The sequence below is a fragment of the Athene noctua genome, chromosome 25 (assembly GCF_965140245.1).
Source record: "Athene noctua chromosome 25, bAthNoc1.hap1.1, whole genome shotgun sequence".
Classification (NCBI taxonomy): Eukaryota; Metazoa; Chordata; class Aves; order Strigiformes; family Strigidae; genus Athene; species Athene noctua.
The window spans coordinates 4,059,139-4,081,068 of NC_134061.1; the positions used below are offsets into that span (position 1 = coordinate 4,059,139).

The 21,930-nt window shown below is 44.2% G+C and overlaps 1 protein-coding gene across 8 annotated transcripts in view; it reads right to left on the bottom strand.

Annotated features, from left to right (window-relative positions):
- The window catches only part of TANC2 (tetratricopeptide repeat, ankyrin repeat and coiled-coil containing 2), a 289,333-nt gene extending 268,058 nt beyond the window's left edge, over window positions 1-21,275 (bottom strand). For all 8 annotated transcript variants that reach the window (XM_074926925.1, XM_074926923.1, XM_074926924.1 and 5 more), the window contains exons 1-2: window positions 21,066-21,275; window positions 1,674-1,819 (exon numbers count right to left, since the gene is read on the bottom strand). The gene's annotated coding sequence lies outside the window, so the exon portion shown is untranslated. The remainder of the gene's footprint in view (window positions 1-1,673; window positions 1,820-21,065) is intronic.
- Between the last annotated feature and the right edge of the window lie 655 nt (window positions 21,276-21,930).

Below are 21,930 nucleotides of genomic sequence, written 5' to 3' on the forward strand. Positions count from 1 at the left end.
AGCCAGGGTGATAGTACCAAGGGAAAAAAGAAAAAAAAATATGGCAAAAGAAAGAGAAAAAAGGTGGAAGAAAAAAACCTAGAACACCATAAACAATGACAACACTTCGACAGCTCTCACTGCAGCCACAGCCATGGGGACACCTGCTATTATACTGGTTGGGCCTGATGCAGCTGAAGCTGCCTTTTTTTTTTCCTAGGAACTTCTTAATCATCTCTCTGCTGCAATAAACCACTCTAAACTCATGACAATACAGTAATGCAATACCCTTTATACAATGCCTTTAATGCACTGTGGCATAAGTGACTTTGCCCAAAGATACCATCACAAGCTAAAGGGAAGAGACTGGCTGCTGTGTCTAGAAAGCGTGAATTAGTGCCGGCCAGGTTTTCTCCTCTCCTGCAAAAGGGCACACTGCAAACTGCTTCCCTCGAGGAGGCTCTGTAAGTGGAGTTGCTGTTTGTATCCACTCCAGTTTGGAATTAAGAATGTTTCTATACTTGGTCACCATAGCAGGTCATAATATTTTTCCACCTCTGCTATTGGTGCAAATATCACACTCAGTAACAACAGTCCCTCCCAAGAAACATCAACCAACTTCTTTCTTGAATTAACCTCTTTCTTTTATAAATGTGTACTGTTGAATAATTCTTCCTTGCTTGAAGTTCATCTCTATCCTACCTCTTAGGCTGTCTACCCTCAGACAATAATTCCCAGCAGAGGTGGCTTACATTCTAATATTGAGTTAATGATTGACTCTTTAAGTGTTGCTGAGGTCACGTTGTTAATAACCTCCAAAAGTGTGTGACCTGGGAGGCAAAAGTAACCTCGTAGTCCAGCTTATGGAACAGCTGCTTCAGGAGTTGTGTCCTGGAAGAATTTGGGTGCAGAAGATTAAAAGTTAAATCAAGGGTGAGGACAATTAACTTGAGAGAAAAAAACAAAACAAACAAACAAAAAAATCTTGAAATCAAAGCATTCAAGACCTTAAAGTTAAGGTAGCCCTGAAAGGAAGAATCCTGAAACAGTGCTTAAGAATTCAGATTTGAACAGGAACTAGAATATTCCTGTAGAGAATAAGCTGTGATTTCAATGTGTCCTGTTGGATGACTCTCTGTGCTTTGTTCCTTACATATGGGTGACAGAGATTCCTGGAGCTTGATGAGGTGATTTGATCAAGGCTGGATTTATTAGAATAGGAGGAGTCAGCACACACCTCAGAGTCTGAGTGACTCTGATGGGAAACAGTCACTGGTCGAGGCGGCAGGACGATTTTCCTTTGGCGGAGGAGGACGGTGAGACCCTGGCAGGAGGAACAGGAAGCCCAAGCTGGATTCACAGGACAGAGGAGGTTCACCAAGAGGCACACAGGGCCAGTTTTTGCTAGAGTTTGTAATATTTTTTTCAATTATTACTCTTTCGGGCATAAGACAGATAATTCTTACACTGTGGGGAAAAGGGACTATCTAAACTAACCAGAATTTCTGGAAGGCCACAGAGCAGCGTGCAGTACGTGCTGGACCCAAACTAACACAGAAAAGAACTGACCCAGAGATTTTAAGACTTAGATACATTTTTTTGTATGGCAAAAAGATACGCTTAGAAGTTTTAATGTCACCTTCCAAAAAGCATTCTTAATACAGGCCTACAGTATTCAAGTTATCATCCCTTACCTTATACCTCCCTGGAAATTGCTTTTGGGGCCTTATACAATATCCGATGCAGTCAATGGGAGCGGTTTTTGAACGACTTCCAGGAGAGCCATTAAAGTTCCTTCTTGGCTGCCTTCAAAACACGCTGCAAGTTTCAGCTATGAAACCTGTGTGTATGAACAGAAAAATATCTGAGCAACCTAGAGGAAAACATACTTCAAACATGCTTTGCACAGTCCACCAGTGAGGACACAGCACAACAGCAGCAAATGACTGAGGACATGGACGTTGGTTATTCCAGCAATCCATTTGATGTTCAGCTACAGAAATAATATTTATGGCACCCAAGAAGCTTTAAAAAAAAATTTTTTTAGAAAAGCCCAGCACCAGGAAAACCATTTACAAACTGCAATATTTGAGAATGATCTCTCATAAAAAAAGATTAAGTGCAGCAAAACGTGTAACTGGAAATGAGAGAGAGAGGGAAATGTCTTAAGATTTAGCATTTGAGGAATATATAACAGGTTTTGCCAAGAATTATTCACATACATCTGCACAATCCACATCCATCCATTTTTACTTTTTTTGTGGGCCAATAGAGCTGTGTATTGTCAATCCTAAAAATAAGTGCTTACGCTTTAAAAACCATTTGTATCACAGAACAGAGAAGAATGATTATGTTCGAATTAACCTTTCTCACAGCTCATGTAGCTCCAGCCATATTAGACTGAGGGCCCAGCATAACCTTTTCCTCACCCTCAGACAGGAACAAGAAAAAACACACAAGAGAAAAGGTCAGATGACCCTAATCAGAGACCACCTTAGCCCAATCTTCCTGCTTTTGCATCTTTTCAACTCTTTTCTCCAGGGGTTTTGCATCCCAGGTATGCCATTCCACCCTGCAGTGCACAGGTTTCCCAAGAGGTCACACTAGATACATCCACAGTCCCTGGTGGCTTCAAAAGCTCAAGGTGAAATCCTGGTCCCTTTCAAATAAATCACAAAACTCCCTTGCCTTCAGAGGACAATTCCCACTGTAAATTCCAGAGTCATTTGCAGAACTGTCCATCTGCTTAATTGTTCGCCCTGTTGTTGGTTTCTGTCAGCTTACCTTCCCTGCATACCTAATAGTGGATTTGCTCTAGTTACTTAGTTAATTAGCTTTCAGAGCATCTACTGTATACCAGGTAGGGGTACTAGAATGGCCATCCTATAAACAGCCTTAATAGTGGTAAATAAAATAAATGCTAATTTCTTTTCCTCCAGGCAAGCTGCAAAAATTAGGGACATTTCTCCAAAGTAAATTCTCAAACAGACAGTTTACAACTGGCCATAAAACCCCAGAGGCAGTTTTCCCGGAGGAGGGACAGAGATGACGTGGGCTGAGGTTAGGCCCCTGCCTTCACCACACCACACAGGCAACTCCGTGCCACCCGCTGCTCACCACGTGCCTCCTGGCCACGCAGGCCCTGCTGGAATCACCCTGCATCAATACTGCCTCCTTTCTACTCCCTTTCAATACAGGAAAAATCCATAATCTGACAAATGCCGATACTCCAGTTCCAAACTCTTATTTACAATACCGGCGTATTACTGGTATTGACAAAACCATTCTCCAGCGGGTGCCATTAAACCAGTCATTCATCCAGCCAACACTGTTTCAAGGCAGCTTGTTTATTCAGTTGCTGCTGACATTTCCTATAGCGTGTTTAATTCACGGCGCCGACACCTATAAGCGAGAGCTCGGCAGATTAACCCGCTTTTGAAGCTACAACCGGCCATCAAAGCCCGCCAGCGCTCCCACAGCTCCCTGCATTTGTTTATAATACAAGAGATAATTTTAGCAACACTCCCTTTTGTTTTTCTCTCTATTTAGAAAACAAACGCTAAACCTTCTGGGAATATTCACGAGCTCACTTGCCATTACCGTGAGCCATACATTAACCTCAGCAGCAGCAACAGGACTAAAACTCATGGTTTCTAGAGCAGGGCTGAGCAGATGAGTGTTGCTGAGCTGTTGGGACAGTTGTTGAGGGTAGGAGCTGCCAATCTAAAGAGATTTTTGCCTTTCAGCTAACAATTTTGTACACATGCAGTAAAGGTCCTCCCCTGTTTCCTTGCTTCCAACTGGCCTTCCAGATGCTGTTTTTGCTACGTGTTCATGACAAATCTATCCAGTACTGTAAAAAAGCCAAAGGTTCTTTACCCCAGTAATTTAGCTACATCTGCCACGGGTCCATTGAAAATATCACAGCTCCACTGCTGGGGCTTTTGACAGCAGAGTGTAAACACACAACTGCAAGCAAACAAGTTAAAAGTATAATGAAAAGAAAACAGCTGGAAGACACGAGTCCAGTGGATTGTTCCCTCTGCTTTATGCAGTTACTTATCCTTGTGCAGTCAATTTACAGCATTTCTAAAGCAGCAACGTTTAGGTGTTTTACACATACTGGGCCTTGGTGTTAATAACCCAATAGGTGATGCAAAAGAAAATGAGGCCCACGGCAAAGATGGTTCAGGCATAAGTAATGAATAAAATCAGATGGGAACCTCAATTCCCTCATTTCCTATTGCTTAAATCCCTGGCTTTGCAATTCTAACACCATTTTCACTGTTTTAATATCAGTTTTTATAGTCTTTTGGTTTGTTGTTTAGAGAAAACAGGAAAAGCAAATTCTTTTCCTCTCCTCTGTGCTTCACCATCAGTATGAGAATTTGAAGAGGTCAGAAAATTTTCACAAGGATATTTTTATTAGAAAAACAACATTTCATTTAATCTCAACTGTACTTGGAAAAAGATTGCTTCCAAACACGTTTTCAGGCTTTTGTAAGAGTGAGCTTTCCCTCCTGACTTATGCACACCACTACTATTTTCCAAATGTTTCCAGTATAAATATGTGAGAAACACTGTCAAGCTTTGGAACACTTTCCAAATGAAAATAACTTTCAGTTTTGAAAGTAACACTTGCAGTACTTACCAGGTGTTAAATATTTGATGAGTTAATTTTTAAAGTGACAGTCCAACCCTGAGGCTGTTTTTAAGGCTATTTAGGTAAAAAAAATGTCAGGTTCCTGCTCCAAAGACGACTCTGGAGCTCTTCAAGACCAGCAGCCACATTTCTCAGATGGAAAAGAGAAGACTGCTTACACGAGGGGACGTCAACACCTTCCCGTCTCAACTGAGCCCTGGGGTTGAAGAACACCGGCCTTACCAACATACAGAGATACAGGTTGTATCACTACATTGTCTTAAAGATCTATGGTAAAAGACATAATAATGTAAGAGTAGCTAAGGCATTTTTTTCTTTAATCGAGCATTAAATGCAGAACCTATGTGATTATACGATGAATTATGCAGTAATAATATGACCCTGCAATAAAAATGGAAAGTCAGTGGGCAGCCTGTAAACTGTAAGTTTTCCTCAAAAAACAACCTGTAAATATCTGCAGAGGAAGCAGCATCCTTGGAAAACAATGAGTCATAAATCTTTTTTTTCTTTCCTTGACATACTGAGCACAAAAAGCAGCTAACATGGATAGTAGCTGCTAGCATGTTCGTCTTACACCGATTTCTTCATGTCTGAGAAGAAAAGGAAGCCTTTAACAACACAGTAGATAAGTATTTGTCCTGGTTCTTTCTTCCCTTAAATGAAGCGCTCTCACTTTCAGTCACTTTTTCCCTGTGTGTCTTGGCTTTTGATGTTGTGTTTCTCCTGCTCAAAAGTCATTAAATCAACATTTTGCCATGAAGAGATTCCCACATAACCTGGAATTCATTCCGACGATGCACAGGGGGATGACCATCACACAATGAGAGCAGAGAATGTAAACACCATTTAGTCAAGTGTGTGTCTTACTAGGATGGATTCTACCAGCCTAACTCACACTGGGTAGCATGCTAACTTACAAGTGGATCCATTAACTCAACAGCGTAATTTACATAATAAATTAGGGACAGGTTTTCAACAGCGATCACCACCTGGCAAATCTGTGAAACTCATGAACAAATATTTCAAAAATAAACTTGTAGAGTCGTGATTTTACCAGATGTTTGGCATATTTTTTGAAACCTGGTTCTTACCAGATGGGAATTCCAATGGGAATTCAGGCAGAGGAACGACAAAGAACACAGCACTGCAGATGTGCACATTCAACGCAAGGCCTTATTCCACCTGAAGCAGCATTCAGCTCATTGCATAAACAGAGTGGAAGTACTACAGTAAATACAGGCATGCCCTGCTTTATACAGGATGCCTTTCACCCCCTGATTTCAGCTTTGTTTCTTTCATGGATGAGCAGAAAGGACTGCAAGAAAGGGAATCAAGTATAAGAAGTGCCATTCTGTGAACAAGAGCTGAAGGCAGCTCAAGAGTTTAAAACATGACAAGAGCCATCCAAAGTTGTATTTTCAGTGCTATATTAGCTTAGTTACGTGCCCTCTCATCCTACAGCACACGCCACAGTCTTAATCTTTCTCTTCTCTTTCCTATCTGGAGGCTTATATTCCTCTCCTAGATTGTAAACAATGCATGATACTTAGGCTTGAAATGCAGTATATGCGTAGCTATAATTTTCTCAGAAATGTAGGGTTTTTTCACCTGATCCATTTCAAATACTACAGCCATTTGTAACGCATATTCATACCTTATGTTGGTATTGAATCTTTAGCTTCACTGTGATCAAATATTTAAAATCCAACTAATAAATTGAATGTAGGCTTTAATTCACTGCTACTCTATCCTTTATAATCTACAGATAAATTATACAAGCAGAATCCCTCCAGAAGTACAGAAGAGAACGGATTTTAAATTGGATTGACAGCAGTGGTCATTCACAGGCAGTAAGTATCCACTCATGTATTACAGACTGGATAAATGGGAAATTGTTACCTTCAGAACTGTCAGTTCCTCACCTGACATTTACTACAAAAGATTAAAAGAACCAGTTACAGCTGACAACAGACTGGATGGAAACTGTACTAAGTATGAAGATTTAGAATCTGGTCTGCTTCAGTGAAGGCTGGGACATATGCACCTGATTAAAATAAGGACGGTCTTAAAACAACAAAGATCAACTCTCACAATCTATTTGCTAAATAGGTGGGATGTGAAATTACTTCCCCTGACAATGAACGTTCCTGGGGGAATAGTAAACGCACAGCACAACATAACAGAAAAATTGAAATAAAAGCACAGAGGGCATTTTTAAGTGTCATCATTTGTTAATGCTGACATATGTGACTAATCACAGTCAATTTAGTGTTGATGTTAAGTTTGTCATTTTTACAAGGATTGAGTAATGTTAAATATCACTGTGGGCAGGTGTGATTGTTATTTAAAAGAAAACTGATACAAGATATGAAGGGCCACATCTACAGTTGGTGTAACACGTTAATACTGCCCATTTCAGGACAGTGGAGTGATGCCAAATTGAATTATCTAGGAACCTGTCTTGGTGCATCCAAATGAATTACTACATGCCGTTAAAAAAAAAAAAAAAAAAGCCAAACCCAATAAAAACCATACAACCAAAAAATAATGTTTGCATCTGTTTCAGGAAGTATGTGCACAAATTAACCTCAGGCTTCGGGATCTACGAACTCCACAGCCAAGGTTAGGGGTTTGCCCTTGAAAAATTAAATAGATGCCTTAGGTTTGGTTTGCTTTTCCTTTTGTGGGGTGTTTTTTTGTTTGTTTGTTTGCTTTGTTACCCCAGTTAAAAGCACTGATGGATGCCAGAGCCAGCAAACCAGAAGAGATGGACACACCGTAAAATCTAGTACTTCACAGCCTACCTCTGACCTCCTCAACAACCAGCCCCTAGCGATCCAAACGGCAGCGTACCCTCTGCATGCCTGCCCATGCTCTCTTCTGAAACACACTACAGGAAGGTTACTAGACACAAGAAGTCACAATTTCTCTGCAACACCAAACGTACCAAGTAAGTTCTCACTGCCCATTTCCCTTGTTCAGAGGACAGAAAGAATTGCCACCATAATAGGTCGTTAACTACATTCCTGGAACATCACATGCTTAATGTGTTCTGTGTTCAGTGTTGGGCCCCTCACCCCAAAAAGGCCATTGAATGACTCGAGCGTGGCCAGAGAAGGGCAACGGAGCTGGGGCAGGGTCTGGAGCACAGGTCTGCTGGGGAGCGGCTGGGGGAACTGGGGGGGTTCCGTCTGGAGAAGAGGAGGCTGAGGGGAGACCTCCTGGCCCTCTGCAACTCCCTGCCAGGAGGGGGCAGAGAGGGGGGATGAGTCTCTGGAGCCAAGGCCCCAGCGCCAGGCCCCGAGGGAATGGCCTCAAGCTGCCCAGGGCAGGGTCAGGCTGGCTCTGAGGAAGGATTTCTGTGCAGAAGGGGCTGTTGGGCGTTGGAATGGGCTGCCCAGGGCAGGGGGGAGTCCCCGGGATCCCTGGAGGGGTTGAAGAGTCGGGCTGAGCCAGCGCTGAGGGATCTGGGGGAGTTGGGAACGGTCAGGGGGAGGGTCATGGCTGGACTGGAGGAGCTTCAAGGGCTTTTCCAACCCGGATGATTCTGGGATTCTGTAATAACTTGAGAGGCTGCCACAGGCCCCTGTGATTTTCAAGATCCTATGCACTCATGGGTTGCACATGAAATGAGGAGTGGGTTACTCCACACAAAAGAGGTTATACAAAGCATCAATCAACTTGCTAGTGGATGTTCAGGAGCTGGCTGAAAACAAGACGCTGGCAGGTTGCAACCGCTGGCGACAATGTGCCACATTCTTTCCTCCTCTCCAGCTGCCAGCGTTAAGACGATCCTTAAAACACAAGGAAATCCACAATACAATTCAAAACCAGCAAATCAATGTGTTTCCCCATGATTTCATCTCAGCTTTATTCCACACTGGCGCTACGCTGCACCCCTCGACCCACGGGCGTGCGACTCTGCACCTCCCCGGGATCCCACCTCTGCGCCACGTGCTTCAGCGGCCCCCTAAGAGACCCCTGCTCTGACACCCCCATCCACAGTCTGTCCTGCCTTCCCTTGGCAGGCCTCTGATACAACAAAGTTTAATGTTAACTTTAAACTGTGTGTAGTTTTATTAGCTTAAATAGGAGGGGTTGTATGCTTGAGGTTAATCCTTGCATAAACTATTTCCTCCTGTTCAAATCAAGGTGACTGACTGCTCTTGGCAACATGGACTATGCTGTTGTATCTATCGGGGGGACCTGACAGGCAATCCCAGGTAGGATATGACTACAATATAAATATTTAACACAACTTTACATTTTAATTTAATCATCCATCTTTGTAATGATTTCCTAAGCTTTACTAATTCACATCCTCCTCCACGAGGCGGGTTATTATCACAAGCCCTCTGAAGTACAGGGAAGATAAAAACCACAAAAGGAACCAGTATCAGAGCAGGAACTAGAATAAACTTTCAGAAAGCATTTCAACACCTGCGTTTGGGGAGGCTTGTCCTGAAACACGACATCTGATCAGCTGCAAACCTGGGAAGCCAAGGATACATCTCTTTTCACACGGTGCAGATGGCATCACTTTAATTACTCTTCGGCATCACGTGTTGAATAGAACTTTTTTTTTTTTTTTAAATAAGTGGACTGTTGTCTTCGCCTTCCTATGAATGTTCCCACATTGAACATTCAAGAGAGGGAAAGCAGAGGAGGAGGGGGGGGAAATTCCCACGAAACAGGGATTTTTCTGTAGTACTCCACAGTAATTATTTCACACCAAAAAGACAAAAGTTGACAGAGGGAACATATGATCAAAATCATGGGCAATATTAAAAAGCACCGGCTGCATTTCCTAGTTACGGGAGCATAGGACAGGGTTGCTTGGTAACAGCCTGCCGGCTCCAGCCACGCTCCGCTCGGAAATCAGCCATAAAAGGAACTCCCATGCCAATGCAGCGTTGCTGCGGCAACGCGCAGAAGTGATGGATCCCAAGTTAGAGACACACCTTAAGCAAGAATATGTTTCCTCTCATTTTAAACACTTTCCAACCCATAAATACGTGGAGTCTGCCAGTCTAAATAGCTCCCAGCAAGGCTAACTTACGGGGTTTTTTTGTTAGACTTCACATAGTTTGAGACTTTGCAAAGCAATTAGCGAGGGAGAAAAAAAAAAAAAAAAAAAAACCAACACAAAACATAATGTCTGCAGCAGTGGATCAGAAGCAGTTCATCAGACAATAAGGTCTGTTACAGAAGGGTTACAGGAGGGTACCTGTGCCCGCAGACCCGAGCCGCAGCGAAGCCGAGGGAGGTGACAGGGGAGGCGGGTTCCGGCGGTGCCGCTGCCGGCCAGGCTGGGGGATCTGGGGATCTGGCTGCCTGCAGGTGCCCACCCCACGAGCCCGCTGCCTCCGAGCCAGGCCCCTGCTGCCATTGCAGCCCACAGCCAGACAGCCCACGTAGTCTGGACTTTAAAGCATGACTTAAAGCATGATTGGCAGCCAGGTGGGGGAAGTCCACCTTTGCTTTCCAGGACTACTGGGTGACCCAGGACAAGCGGTTCAGATGGAGACACCCGTGTTCCAGACACCCACGTCTGATCCGAGGGATCCTACCCCTACACCACCTCACTGCCCCACTCAACACAGCTGTAACAGCTGTATCAGTCTGACTAAAAACCTGTCATGTCCTAAAGAACAGCCTGATGGTGGGGGAGTTTACTACAACCGTGTGGAAGAGTAAGTTTGTCAACTCCTATAAGTAAGTTTTCCCCTTAAAGCCAGATACTTGCACGGGTTTGCAGGATGTCAGCTTCAACCCAACATGCCATCCCTTCACTTCTAGCAGCTGCTGTCCACCACTTCATCCCTGCACAGTGATTACACTGCTAAACCAGACACATACCTTGACAGGGAACTTCACTTTTCAAAGTCAATCAGTGCCAGCTTGTAACAATGTCAAGTCTGCGTTCATCTCACTGGTGGTAGCCAGATCCTCAGGCAAATGCCAAGTGCAAATGATGAGGACAGACAGAGCCTTTCTGTTGCTGTGACATGCCAATGACTGGCAACTGAGTACGAGGCAGGTTAACAGAAGCTGAGTTCTTTTTTTGCCAGAAAATGTCTACAACAGCCCCATGAACCAAAATTATAAAATAATTATACTCTGCCTAGAGCTGAACACAAAAAGGTTATTCACTACAAAGCCCTAGCAACCATCTTACCCTTAAAGCAAAAGAAAGCAGACTGCCAAAGCAGTAATGAAGTGACACACAACTGTTAATTTCATGTCTGTTTTTCAGAAGTCTGTAATAATAACCCGTAATTCCTTACAAAGCATCCATTCTTGCTCCCTAATTCCCACCTATGGATATTAAAAGACTTAACCATTCCCTAGCTGTATCTTTTAGGAAGATAATGTCCATTTTATTCCTGAAGCAAAAATACACAAATCTTTTTTAAGGGCAGTAATCAAATTTATAAAAGCTCTATAGAAGTGCTCAAGGGCTTAGCAGGACCAGTAAAGACATCTGAACATACAGATTAATTTCTTCTGTGGCCCAACATGATGTGAGTTTGATGGCCTCAGCACCGTGCTTCCTATCAGAAGGTCACCTTGCATAGTCTTAACAGTCCTGAGCGGAAAAGAATGATAACTGCACTACAGCAGGCAAAGCTGCACAGGTTTATGCTGTAATTAGCTCGAAATATACAATTTCATCGTCATCATTTGCGTGTCTTTCAAGAGGACACGTATTTATTACCAAGTAGATAGAGATCTGAAAATAATAGCAAAGGCAGGCAGGATTAGGAATAGCTCCTCTAAGTGTGTTGCAACATGATGTTACTGCATAATGAAAAAGAATTCAGTTCCAGAAGCAGAAATCACTGTGCAGCTCCTGTGATCAGCCACTCGGGAGAAGGAACTGCCTCCAAACATTGATCCTGCTGACTGACTCAGGATTGACATTAACAGGTCTGCTAGTCTCATCCAGCTGCCAGCTGCTCTTATGTATGTAGGAATAAACTGGGCTATAAAGATACTTGTGGCATCAAAAAAAAAAAAAAGCATATTCACATATGGTACCTACTCGACAAAAACAGATGCAGGCACATAAACATCGTGCAGTTTAAACAGGGAGAATCTTTGGTGAGGAGCCACGAACGTATGGCTACCACTCCATGTGAATTTATGCAACACTAATACATTCTCCTCTGCATCCAGGGCAGCCTGCTGCAGCTCTCCGTTACAAATGCCGCCTCCTTAGCGCAAGACGAAGACGGAGACTTCTGGTTTTAGCTCTGGAAGTCCTCACGAGACTCGGCCAGGACAGCGGCTGCAAAGGCTCGGCCCCTATTTGAATTTCTGGGGCTTCTAGAGCTGAGCTCAAGCTTCTGCTTTCCACAGGGCACGTGCAGCGTTTGTCAGCAGAGCCTGGATCCGGGAGGCAACGATTTACCCTCCTGCCTCTGCAGTTACCGGGGTGAGCCCACGCTGCTGGCCAAAGCAGCAGCCCACATCATGGGTTTGATCCCCAGAGCCAGTTTCAGCCTGATGTTCCCTAGGAATTTTGAAGTGTACCTACAGCACAATACCATAAAGACTTTCTATTACTGTATGCTGTCTAATCAGCAATTCAATGAGCATTATATTTTTATTTACATCTGAAAGAGCTGCAGTAGAAATATTCTGGGCAGGCTATGCATAAATACATGAAATTGCTCCTACTTCACTAATGAACTATTGTGTGTAATAAAATTAATCTCATTCCACCCATGATATAGCTGGTTTAATTTTTGAAGCAAGGAAATTTAGACACATGTAATTTGTAGAAGGGGGAGCCAAAATTCAAGAGATTCACTTTAAATCAATCAGGCAGTTGTTTTATTTATATAGCACCCTTTCAGAAAAATTATCTGAAGGCACTTTACAATGCAAAAATAACTCAGCTTGGCAAACTTCCAGGAGGGTTGCTGCTGTTGACCATGTCTTAAGACACCATTTTTATGGCAAACGGGTTCCTTCATCAATGAACACTTTTTTTCTTTTTTTTTTTTTTAACCCAAATTTGCTTTATATCCTGAAGTTGCAACTACAGTCGCTCTAAGCAGGTATTTCTTGCAAGCTCATTCACACAGCTTGCCTGTTGGCCAAAACCAGCTGCTCTGTGGGTTGGTGGCACAGCCTCCTCACACAGCTCTGCATGCTTTCAGGACGGTAATATTCACTCCCATGCTCTAGGCAGGGCTCTCAGTTATTTTATTTCTGCATTTGAGGAAGAGATGGGAGTGGAAAGGAAGCTGCCTAAGCCTTTTTTGCATTCTGCATACTCTGGTGCAACACAGGTCTCTGTGTACTTAACGTGCAAGACAGATGAGCCTCAGAACTGAAGCTCACAAGAAGCTTTATGTAAAATACTTGCACAACAGACTCAAAAACAAAGCTGAGCTCCCGGAAACAAAGCAGAGCTCTGAAGCAGAGCCTCAGGAAATGCAGCTCTCTACTGACTTGTGCCAGCAAGCCCTGTACATTTTCATTATTTATATAGAGCTTTAGATGAACAATGTGCACTAGATAAAATGTACTGTACAAATAAGAGTCAGTTCCAAAAATTTAGTCTAACGGCACCAAAGGAGAACACAAATCAATGCAAAACATACACGGGATGATGTATGGCATTTTGAGTTGGAAAGTGGATAGAAATAGGTTCAGTCTCAAGAACCATTTTTAGAAAAAATAGGTCTTTGTGAACTCTGCTTGGACAGCTATTCCAAGCACATGGAAAGGCTTAGAACAAAGGGAAAAGCACAAAGCCAGCAACAGTGAGAAGGGAGGGAGAAAGAGAAGGATCATGAACCGTACAGGACTGAGGAGGGTAAGGAGCAATGAAGATACACAGGGGAGCAAACTGCATAGCGCCTCAGTGAAGTGGGAACGGATCAAGAATCTGAACCTGATGAACAAAGCAACACAAGACACTTTAAACAAAGGACGTGCCCAGGTGAAGTGAACCCTGGCCTGGTGGGTAGATGTTTTGCTTTAATTTTAAATTAGAGAGATACCCAGTACTGAATCTGGAGTTTAAAGCTGTGCTATGAAATGGTATTTCAAAATAAGAACATTAGCACAGACAATTTCTGCATCTAGTCATACAGGATTAGTTTCAAACTTCTGTATTTTCTATGTGGTTTTGTTTCCTCTCTGTGTAGCTTTCTGAAGGAACTGTTGGGATTAGGTTCAAGCTAAAGTTCAGCCTCAGCTGTCATAATCTTCACTACTTAAGAACATCTCCCAAGCATTAAAACTAGATGGAGAGGAACATCCTCAACAGGTACAATGCAACAAGTAGATTTATTCTGCCAAGCTTGATGCTAAGGGGTTTTTTTCAAGTACTATTCCATGTTCTGGATAAAACTTTTTCTGCTACACAGGCAAACTTGATTAACAGAGGCCTCCCAAGCAAAAGCATGATAAATCTGGTACCTTCACTAACCTGGTGGTGCCTCTCCCTGCGAGTGAGTGGGATACGTGCACAATTGATGACTGTCCCTAAAACCCTCTTCACGGGGATCGATATCTCTACAACAGATTAAGACCTTGACTACAGCATTATCTTTGCTGCCTGAAGATGTTAACCTTCTCTTATCTCCACTCTGCATAAAAACCTTTGTTAAATTGTGATCTTCCAACAGCTAGTTTCTGCGCTAAGCATGCAGAGCTCCTGGCATTAAGGAAAACACAATCTACCAACAACAGCCCGTACAGAAGGACAAAGACACAGCAGAATTAAGGTTGCAGCGCATGCTGTGTGTACAGCACTTATGTTTATACAATAAGGTGTGTATTTGTAGGTGAAAAGCAGGATTTGTTAAGGACTTTAACTCTCCAGTTTCTTGCTAGTATCACTTTGTGTTCGGTACACAGCAATACTAAAGGCTCTGCAATATTTTTCTACTGATCACATACTATGAAATTATGTGCTCTAATGGGGGAAAAAAAAAAAAAAAAGATTGGCAGTTGTTGGCACCAAGACAAAAGGCATCACAAGTCAGACTCTGAATGGCAAACAGTAAAGCCAGCACAGGACCAGGACCCGACACCCTGCTGCATCCCGAGAGATGCATCTGTGAGGGGCAGTAGCTCCCGTCTTAATGTCTCTAAGTTCCTTTCTCCCAAAATGTTTAACATCTAATTTGGGACAGAAAAAAAAAAAAAAAAAAAAAAAAGACAGTCTGGAGCCCTTTCTTTCCCCCAGGAAAGTCTGCCAGTGCTGATGTTACAACACACATCCCATGGAATTACTGTTGCTGCATCTACTTCTTGGAAACAGAAGTAATGAGGTGCAAAGCTAGAAGAGGTGAGGAAAATGAAGAACCACTCCTCCTTTGTTCTACAGGGGGAGTTACTCCCGACGTTTTTGTGGGAATGATGCTCAGCAAGCTGGAACAGGAACCTGCCAGATCAAGGGAAAGCAGAACTTGCTCTACGCTCTCACCTTTGAGTTACCTGATTGCCAAAACATGCATCAATTTGTCAGACAGAATTATAGCTCATTCAAGTAATTCAGAATTCCCCTTCCTCCTCTTAAGCCTGAACGCAAGAGGAGGTGACACAGCAAAGAACAGTTGGGTGCAGGAAAGCCTCTCTCTGCTGAGGACTCCTTTTTTTGAAGCGACAGACTGTGCTCAATGTTAAACTGAAGGCTTTTCCTGCACTTCACAGTTTTCCCACTGGTTGGTTTGTTACAGGGTTTGGTGGGGGTTTGGTGGGGTTTTTTTTCACATTACCTTTGCTTGGTTTAAGGCATGTTGTTAAACGAGCTATCTTTCCCTTATTTTCTGGGAATACCCTACTTTGGAGACATTTCAACCAATGACCACTAAAAGAAGGGAAAGCATAGGAATCAAAACCAAGAGGCTCAATTACCTCAGCAGGACTGGGTTTATTTTCATGAGTACAGGATAAACAGACTGGTGGGATTTTTCCCCCAAAGGACATTTTGTGCATATTTACATATACGCACTAGTGTACCTATAAGACTCCAGCTTGTAATAGCCTCTCTGCTTGTGAAAACATTGCATACAAAATGTTCAGTGAGCTTGAAAACATTTTGGGAATCACTTTCAGAGGCCTGTAAGCAAGACACAGAAAATGAACTCCTTAATATCCACAGGGGTTTTAACGTTTCTGTTTGCCTCTCCTGATAGTCTTTATGAAAACACTTATGTCAGGCAGGAGAAAAAAAAAAAAAATGCAGAAAAACATATTGCATTGGAGTCAGAAGAATATAATGCATCTTTCTGCTCTTAATGATGTTAATGCAGAGTTTATATTTGACTAAAACTAGAACATGACTGATTCAGTCAACGTCACAAACTGACACAACCACTGAATATCATGTTTATTGTTTTTAAAATATATTTTCTCCACTCACTGACTGAAGCTCCATTAAAATTCCTGAGGCCATACCAAAAAGAAATTCTGCCAAAAGCTGCCCATTAACAAGCAATTAATATACAAGCTTTAAAGTACAAGGTTGCTCATGCCATCCCACAGAAAATATTCTTTGCCTGCTATTTCTCACTGGAGACATTTTCTGACAGAACATTCTATCTCTGCCAGAGATTTCAAAAAGTAGACTGTAATTCTCAAGAAGAATAAAGTCTATACTTGCCCACTCTCAAAATACTTGGATTGATTAAACTTTAATCTTAAAGGCTGTTTTCTGGCCCACTTAACAACTGATGTAGTAACAGAAATGACACCATTAGCTGTACAGCATCTGCCAGCAATCAGAACAGGGTAACAAGGCTGTTCAAATATACATTGTGAATATGGAATTTTTAACATGAGGACTCGGGCGGGGGGGAGGTTCACTTTGGGCTTCACCAGCAACATATATAATATGGTCTCGATACACCCACCAGGCGATAAAGTCCCAGCTTACGCAGCAGCAGCATTTCTTTGCGTTGATGATTCTCATAATCAGAAACATTGCAGAGATGAAAACAGCCTTTGAGTAAGTTCTGCTTCTCAGCTGACCCCTCCGAGGGCAAGCGAGGGTGTAAGCAAGCAGTAGACATGGTTCTGCATTGCAGTTTCCCAGTCATAATAGCTACTTACAGAAGACTGACCATAGCTATTTTTTCTTTAACCAGAAAACAGACAGAAGGTCTGAACTGGAATCCTCAGCTGTGGCAGGGCTGACACAAATATGGGCTGGCTGGTGCCTGGGGCTAACCCACGATGCACCCATCCTCACAAAGCAAACATTAACCTGCACAGCAAATCCAGGAACAAAGGCTAAAACAGAAAACCCCATCAAAAGGGCACAAATGCAACTCCACATTCCTCAGAGGACAAAGGCTTGTTGTGGTTTTCAAAGTAAAATATAGCTTATAACAAACATCACCAAATTATGTGTTTTGCCTGGTAAAAAATAGTTGCAGACCGGAGGCAATTACTAGCCCGTATCTAAGAGTCCAGCAGAGCTGGAGCTCCTCCAGCTGCATAATTCAGACCTGCCAAGTGGCACTCACTTAAATTGAAGCATGTTAAGTTTTTTGGCTTTAATTAGCAAAACCCAAAAGCCTTCATTGCTTCAATCCCGCAATACTAGAGTTATTATCAAACTTAGTCAAATGACCTTTATCACGTTAAGGGACACAGAGCTGACAAATAAAGGCTCCTTATGACAACTCCACTTTTTGTGGGGCTCTTCTGCACACACACCTAGCCCGCTGTCCTGTTGACATCCAGCAGGAAAAGCTACCGACAGTAACAGAAAGCAGATCCTGCAGCGCACAGGAAGATTCTCTCACTCCTCCGCCACTCTTGCTTCTGGCAACAGCCACTTAACAGGTTTCCTGAGCTGCGTGTTACATTAAGACCATTATATTACTCAGTAGTAACTGATGGACCCATCCTCTGTTCGCGTGTAGAATCCCTTCTTCAACCTATTTATACTTTTGTCCTCCACGGAACTACTTCCATATATTAATTACATGATAGTTCATTAGTTTATTCATCAAAACGAACAAAAACTCTTGGGATAAAATTCAGTGGATCAAACATTGATTCATTTTAATTACCTTGAGATATATATGCAATAAATGTATTTCTTCTAATTCTAAACACTACGCCTTGTATCATAATGAATTATGTTTTAAAATCAGCTTACTCTAGCTCCTTCTTTGCTATCTTCTTTTCTGAATTTTAAGCTTAGTATGATTAAATCACCAAGATGTAGTTTCGGTTTTAGTCAGCAGGACCTGATTTTAAAATGTCCTGTGATGAAGTGCTTGCTGTTCAATTTCGTATTCATCTCCAGTGTTTCAGAACTCCATCTACTCTCATTTATATCTGCACTTCAGTTTTCACGCAAGAGAATCCAGCTTTAGAACATGATAAACAAGTTGTGATCCTCTAAGAATACATCAATTTCCAGATGGTGGAAAAAAAAAAAAAAAAAAAATGAAACCAGATCTTCATGTGAAGATCTAGCTCTTAAAAGATTCCCCCTTAGGCGGTGTGGAGGCCTGCAAAAAGCATGAACATAAATACCATGATATTCTGGGTTTCCCAAATACCACTGTTCTCAGCTTCATTCAAGTTCCTGCTGTGGCTACACTGTAATTTTGAACAAAATAACAGACTATTCAACTTCAGAAATAATCTGAACTCAAATGTGACTCTTCAGCGAGTCAGGTGAGGTTTGCTGCTGTAATGGCAGATTTCATACCACTTTGATAATGCTTTACAGTCAAAACTTGCAACTGTGTGTTGACCGTTTAGGACACTTACAAACAAGGTCATGAATCTCATAACCATTACCCTGATGTGACATTTTAAATATATGTCATTCCAAAGGGACTGATAAGGCTAAGTCCTTCCCATCTTCATAGCCCTGAGCCGGATTTTGCAGTGTTTATTCCTAAAATAAAACCACACAAGGAAACCCAGGCTTTGAAAATCATTTCATACTGCTCACTCAGGGGCATGCTGGAGATATTTTGCCACACAAGAATTCTAAAAGCATCTCAGGGAAGCCAAAGCTTCCTCCCAGGGCATATTCCTGATTACATGCACTGCAGGAGAGCAATTTTATAATGGTATCTCTGACTTGTATGTGTTGCACACTAGAGATTCTCTTTATGATGCTAAACTATAATGAATCACACACACACAAAGATATAATGGAGAACACAGACTAACATGTAAATCCAGAGGTTCATGGGTGGGATAAAGCAAGCTCAAACAGCAACCTCAGTCATGTTGCTTATATAAAGAAAAATCAACTTTAAATCATATGGGTAACACCAGTTGGCTTTCATCTGTTAGTTCTTTGCCTTTGTCATTTGCCCAGCACAACTGCTACACTAGCAAGATAGTCAGCAATAAAAACTCACTCCTGAAATAATAGAGACAGAAAAGGGAAGGCAAAGTCAAAAAGAAAAAAGAAAAAAAAAAGCACCTAAAGATTCAATTTTTTAAAAGCCAAACAAATGGTTAAATGATCAGTTCTAGATCCGTGATGGAATTGAGTCTGTGATCACCTAAACCGTTACTACAACCAGATTGGTTTCAGTGGAAAAAAGAGGTAGTTGGTGTGCATACTCTGAGCAGATGTTGCTCCCAGATCCCTGCCGCTTGTGCACTGTAGATTATGGGCCAGATTTACAGCAGTATTTGGGGATTTAAGCATATTACTACATGTCACATGGGACTGGCAGGAATGCCAAACAAGGTTACACCTCTTATTTAGGTCATCTTATCATAGCAGTTGGGGATTCTCCTGAGGTTGTATCTTTAACTTCTCCAGGGCAATGAGTGCTTTACTTTCCTGTACTTCATGAATCCACATGCAGTGCTGGCACCAAACCCAGAATAACGACGCCAGTAAGCAAAGGAAACAGCCACAGCTAAACTGACACGAGGAAGACATTTCTGTTACTCTGAAACCTGATATGCTTGGGCACTATTCCCTCTCTGCCTAATTAATATTTTTCAACATTTTTTTTTTCCTGTCTGCAATAAGAGATTGCACGAACAGTAAAATAAAAAGAAAAAAAAATAAAATAAGCCTCATGGATCTGACTTCAACAAACAGGGAAATTCCAAATTAAGAGACCACTGAGCTCTGGAAACCTGACAATATTAAGAACAGCGGAGGTGAATTAAGGGCAAAGTAAAGGCTTTAAATGTAACTGTTCTTTGCTAGTATCTATTTTGCCCTTTTGTTCCTTCTGTCCTCGTTAGCAGGACAAAAACCACAAGATGTTAGTATGTACCAGATGGGGTCACAGAGCAACGCCTGTGCCGTGACATGTAGCGGAGCACTTGGGTACTTATGCTGCTGGGTCACTGTAATTTGAATATATCAAAATATTAATAAAACTCCTTTCTATATAGCAAAATAAGATGCACCTGAGTTTAGGAACTGTGGTTCTGTGCCTGCTTACAGCTCACAAGCCCGATGCTGACTATGTTTTCGTCTGAAAGATGAGCAAGGCAGAATGCAAATAAACAAAAGGTATGTCTGGATCACGCCTACATTTAGAATTAAAAACACAGCAACTCCGTGGTTAAGTCTTCCGGAAGCATTCTTCAAAAACAAACAAACCAAAAAAACAATCCCAAATGCGTGGTCTCTTGAAGCAAGGACAGAAAGCTCACCGTACCTCTTGTGCCAACCTATCAATACCTGTGGGGAGATTTCTCACAGAAACATCGTGACATTGTCACCAAGGTCTTGCCCCAAAGCGGCTCCCACCATACCCGGGACCGGTTTTTCCCTCCGCGGGTGCGGCCGGACCCCAGGGCCCTGCCCGGGGCTGGGGGGTTAGGCCCTGCTTACCCCCACCCCCGGGTGCTCACCAGGGGCGGGCAAAAGGGCTGGAAACACCCAAAGACAGAGCCAGGCGGCCCTGGGGAGGCGCTGGGGAGAGGCTCGGCCACCGCCTCGGGGCGCGGGGCTCCGCGGAGGGGCCCGTCCCCTGCCCCCAGGGCCCGAGGGGAGGGACAGGCCGCGGCCTCCCGCTGCTGAACGCGCGGGGACGGGGCGCTGAGGAAAACCGGCCCCGTCCCGCGGTCCCGGGTCACAGCTGAGGCCGCGGAGCCCCCGCCGCCCCCCGCCCGCTCTCCCCGCACGGCGGCGCCGCCCCAGCGCCCGCTGCGGGCCGGGGGAGGGGGCTCGGCCCCGCGCCGGCGGGACCGGTTACCGCGGCAACAGGCAGACGCCGTCCCGCGCCCGAGGCCCCGCCGCCGCCCCGCCAGGCGAGCGGCCCCGCTACCACCCTGGTGCCCGGTAGCGCCCCCCGGGCCCGCTAACCCCCCCCCCGGGGCCACTAAACCGCCCCCCAGGGGCCCGGTAACACCCCCGAGAAGCCGCCTCCCGCAGCGCGGAGGCCGCCCCGGCAGCGCTCGCTCGTTCACTCACTCCCTCCTCACTCCCTCCTCACTCACTCACCCACGGGCGTGTTTTCCCGCCGGGAAATGGCCTCCACAGCTCGCCCGGGTCACTCCTCCCGCCGCTCCCCCGGCCCGGGCAGGGCGGCCGCCGCCTCCCTCCCAGCTCGGCTCCAGGTGCTGCCCGACCTTCCCCCGCGCCGGGGCGGTTTCGCCCCTCGCCGGGCTCCACCTGCCTCCCGCCGCTGCCTCGGGGGGAAGGGACAGCCCCATGCCTGGCTGTTGTGACAGATGGCTGTGATTAAACAGGGTGATTAATGTGGAGGAACCTCTGCAGGAACTTGGCAGCAGGACAGGTGATGGTTAGCGCGGCTCCCACTCTGCTCCCGCTTACATAAAGCCGAGGTGAACAAAAGTTTCTTTGTTCCCCCGTGCGTATAGCGCAAGACAACACATTTCGCTCATAGCCCTCTATTTAGGCTGTGGGTATCACCAGACTTCAGCATTTCAGTCCTTCAGTAAATTTGCGTCACAGGCACAAATTAGAAAACCGGAGAAGCAGCAACACAAGCACTATCCATCGGAGGGAATATCACAGAATCCCAGAATCATCCGGGTTGGAAAAGCCCTTGCAGCTCCTCCAGCCCAACCATGACCCTCCCCCTGACCCTTCCCAACTCCCCCAGATCCCTCAGCGCTGGCTCAGCCCGACTCTTCAACCCCCCCAGGGATCCCGGGGACTCCCCCCTGCCCTGGGCAGCCCATTCCAACGCCCAACAGCCCCTTCTGCACAGAAATCCTTCCTCAGAGCCAGCCTGACCCTGCCCTGGGCAGCTTGAGGCCATTCCCTCGGGGCCTGGCGCTGGGGCCTTGGCTCCAGAGACTCATCCCCCCTCTCTGCCCCCTCCTGGCAGGGAGTTGCAGAG